A 4,399-nucleotide genomic window follows, 5' to 3' on the forward strand; every position below is an offset into this window, starting at 1 on the left:
CCAGTTTGATTTTTTCGTAATTCATATCGAGTTTTCTGTGAGAAAACTTTTTGATTTTCAAATTTTGTAGCACAAATAAACATTATTAATCGCAGTACTATTATCATTATTTTTACATTTGTAGGCAATACTGGCTGCGGTTTCGGTGGAATTCAGAGACGCACCAGCCACAAGTGGCATTATAATTTGCGTTTTAGTGGAATTCTAGGCCATTGTGAAATTAAAAGTGCTCATTAGCTCTCCTTTCGCCCGGCGCCTCTGTGATCGCTCTCAAATTAGACCCTTCATGCGAAATCCTTGGCTTGTTTACGCCGAACTGACCTTCCTTCTGATTAGCCCAATTTGGCGGCGGTATAAAACGCCCAAGAGCCTCAATTTCCCCAGCAGCAACCGCTCAAGATGGTGACAAAGAAACCTTACGTCGTGCGTTTAACCGAAGCTGATTTTGTTTTAGGTTCGCTCCGAGGTCTTTGTTTTCGTGTTGATTTTAATGAGCGTCGTTTGCGAGATGAAGGGCCCCGTTTGTGCATACCCAAGAGCCGAGAAAGGCGCAATCGATGGTGCTACGGCAGCTCCCTCAGAATCCGTGTCCAAACGAATTACACGCAATATACAGAATACAATTCTGCCAAATTATATGAATCCCTCCGGAGAAAGAAGGCAAATCCGCATAAAGAAAAGAGATTTAGGAAGGAGAAGGTTTCAGCCCATTCCTGTTCTCTGCGGTTAAGTTCGCTTTATCAATCGACTTTTGTTGAAGTTTTATTACTTTTATTGTGCTGCGGAAATGTGGAAATGTTTCAGTCCGTGGAGATCGTAATTATTGAATTAGAGAAACGACGGGAACACAAAGGATTATCTCGGGCAAATTTTGTTAGATGAATAATTAAACTGTTTGAATAATAATTAATTATTAAATTAAAGCTACAATTGTTGGATGATTCTTGCTGCTATTCATTTTCAGACGGGGAACCGTTTTAACAATTTAAATTAAAACTTTGACGCTGAAGTTAAGTGCAAACTCATTTTCTCTTGTAAAATATAAAAGTACTAGTACTTAAGGCAACTTCAATATTTAATTATTACGTTGCGGACGGGTTAGCCGAAGTCGTTTCATACAAGACTTTGAGCGCTTATAAAATTTCCTAGAATATTAAATTTACAATTTTAATAAACTCGTAATAACTGAATTGTCCCATTTATTTTAAAATTTACGTGTACTAAACTAAAAATTGCATCGAAAGAGACGCTCGACCTAGCTACTTCCCCGAAACCCTATTATTCATTCCACTAATAATATTTGTCACACACACGCACCCAAGTTTTCAAACAAAACACAGCTAAAAGCAACACTAAGCTAAGTTACAAAGCCGTTATTGTTCACAAAAACAATTCACTCCCCTGAAAATCGATTCCGACCTCCATTCCTCGTGTATAAAATGTTGTATAATTTTTAATTATTTTCCTTTTGTCTGAGGGAAAGTTGATGCATTATATAGTCGATCCCTCTTAATAACGCCGCCGCGTTGTTTAGAACAAAATTTCCATCCCAAGGCCCATTTAAAAAATTAAAAACTCGTCGAGCTTCCTTTATGTCGCTCCACTCACAACTCAAGAATCGAATTACCCAAATTGTTTTCTCAAGCCTTATTCTTTTAAACTTTTTAATGCATATTAATGGCAGCCCCCGACCACAAATTTATATTGATGTTTCCGACTCTCCCGAGTCAACTCATGAATAATAATAACAATGGAGAGCTCAAAGACCCAAAAAAGCAGACGTAATTAACTTATAGGTGAGAAAATCGATGATGCGCTCCGACGCACTTTTCACAGATGGGATTGAGTTTTATTTCATAATTCCGCTCGGAAAATTCAATATCGGCTGTGAAAATTGTTCGGAATAACGTCGTTATTTGGCGTGTGAGTTTTCAAGCCTTGAGAGATAGCTCGAGGCCATCGAACAGATGGGGCGGGTTTTACAGCGAATTTAATCACGCTGATGCTATAAAAAGTAATTAGTTGGTTTAGGGATGAAATGGTACGTTTTCGCTGCACCACTTTGCTTATTGTTGGCTGTTTCCACGGACATGGGCGGAGGCGGAATTTGGGGTTTGGATGCAAAATTCACGTAGAACTTTTATGACTTAAGCGGCTTAAGTCAAAGCACCCTTATAAGGAATTTTTAAATTTTCCACTTTCCAATTTATTTCTGAATTTTGTTTTCAAAATATAAATTGGCCAAAATCCAAAAAATAAAAAATCGGAAAATCGAAAAGTCGAAGAATCGAAGAACTGAAGAATCGAAACTTTAAGAAGTCGAGAAATGGGAAAATCAAAAATATGTAGATTAATTAAGAAATCGGAAAACTGAAAATTTAGTAAAGTCAAAATTTGAAAAATTGAAATTCCAGAGTTTAAAATATTGAAAAATTGAGAAATCGGATAACTGAAATCGAAACATCGAAAAATTGAAAAGCGCAAAAGTAAAAAATCGAAACATGGAAAAATTCAAAAACTGAGACGTCGAGAAAAATTGATAAATAGAGAAATTTTGAAAAAGAAAAATTGGAAAATCGAAAATTTGAAAATTCGGAGAATTAAAAAATTGAAATATGTATAGAAGAACTGAAAACTCAAAAAAATCGAAAAACCTAGAATTTTAAAAACTGAAAAATTAAAACATGGAAAAGTTGAAAAATTGAGAAATCGAAGTAATAAAACAGTCGAAAAATTGAAAAATCTAAAGTTTGACGAAAAATTGAAAAGCCAAAACGTAAAAAATCGAGAAATCAAAAAATCAAGGAGGCCAAAGGTCGAAAAGTCGAAAAATCTAAATATTGAAAAATCACAAAACTGATAGAAATATCCAAAAAATTGCGAAATCGAAAAACTAAAAAATTGAAAAATTGAAAAATCGAAGAATTGAAGAATCGAAACTTTGAAAAGTCGAGAAATGGGAAAATAAAAAATATATAGATTAATTGAGAAATCGGAAAACTGAAAATTTAGCAAAGTCAAAATTTGAAAAATAGAAATTCCAGAATTTAAAAAATTGAAAAATTGAAAAGCTCAAAAATTAAAAAATCGAAAAACCGACAAATCCAAAAACCGAAACATGGAAAAATTCAAAAACTGAAACATCGAGAAAAATTGATAAATAGAGAAATTTTGAAAAAGAAAAATTGGAAAATCGAAAATTCAAAAAATTCGGAGTATTAAAAAATTGAAATTTAGAAGAACTGAAAACTCAAGAAATCGAAAAACTTAGAATTTTAACAACTGAAAAATTAAAACATGGAAAAGTTGAAAAATAAAGTTTAACGAAAAATTGAAGAGCCAAAAAGTAAAAAATCGAGAACTCAAAAAATACAGGAGTCCAAAGGTCGAAAAGTCGAAAAATCTAAATATTGAAAAATCCCAAAACTGATAGAAATACCCAAAAAATTGCGAAATTAAAAAATTGGAAAATTGAGAAATCGAAAAACAAAAAATCAAAGTTGCAAAATCGTAAACTTAAAAAAATCGAGAAATTGATAAATCAAAAACCTGAAAAATCGAAAAATCGAAGAAGCAAGCAATCGAAACTTTGGGAAGTCGAGAAATGAAAAAATTTAGAATTTTAAAAATCGAAAAATTGAAATGCACAAAAGTAAAAAATCGAAAAACCGACAAATTCAAAGATTGAAACATGGAAAAATTCAAAAACTGAAACTTCGAGAAAAATTGATAAATAGAGAAATTTTGAAAAAGAAAAATTGGAAAATCGAAAATTCAAAAAATTCGGAGAATTAAAAAATTGAAATATAGAAGAACTGAAAACTCAAGAAATCGAAAAACTTAGAATTTTAAAAACTGAAAAATTAAAACATGGAAAAGTTGAAAAATAAAGTTTAACGAAAAATTGAAGAACCAAAAAGTAAAAAATCGAGAACTCAAAAAATCCAGGAGTCCAAAAATCAACAAGTTGAAAAATCTAAAGGTTAAGAATGGTAAACTGAAGATCCAAAAAATAATAATTCGGAAAATCCAGAAGTCTAAAAGTCGAAGAATCGAAATATTGAAAAATCCCAAAACTGAAAGAAATATCAAGAAATTGGAAAATTGAGAAATCGAAAAACCAAAAAAATAAGTTCGAAAAATCGAAACTTTGAGAAGTCCATTGGATAAACATTCGAAAATCCAAAATTTAAAAATCGAAAAATTGAAAAATCGATAAATCGAGAAATCGAAACTCCAGAATTTAAAAAAATTGAAAAATCGAAAAACCGAGAAATCCAAAAATCGAAACATTGAAAATTTAAAAACTAAGACATCGACAGTTAAAAGGCGAGAAGAAAAGTTAAAAACTGAAAAATTGATAAATCGAGAAATTTTCGAAAAGAAAAATTGGAAAATC

The 4,399-nt window shown here is 31.8% G+C and overlaps 1 long non-coding RNA gene across 1 annotated transcript; it reads left to right on the forward strand.

Annotated features, from left to right (window-relative positions):
• Positions 1-351: 351 nt before the first annotated feature.
• On the forward strand, positions 352-1,190 carry LOC135140949 (uncharacterized). Its single transcript, XR_010282300.1, has 2 exons — positions 352-402; positions 455-1,190. It is a non-coding gene; the product is annotated as an uncharacterized LOC135140949 (long non-coding RNA).
• The last annotated feature ends 3,209 nt before the right edge of the window (positions 1,191-4,399 follow it).

The sequence above is a fragment of the Zophobas morio genome, unplaced genomic scaffold (genome assembly GCF_036711695.1).
Source record: "Zophobas morio isolate AGI-343-1 ecotype UQ-CSIRO unplaced genomic scaffold, CSIRO_AGI_Zmor_V1 ptg000041l, whole genome shotgun sequence".
Taxonomy (NCBI): domain Eukaryota; kingdom Metazoa; phylum Arthropoda; class Insecta; order Coleoptera; family Tenebrionidae; genus Zophobas; species Zophobas morio.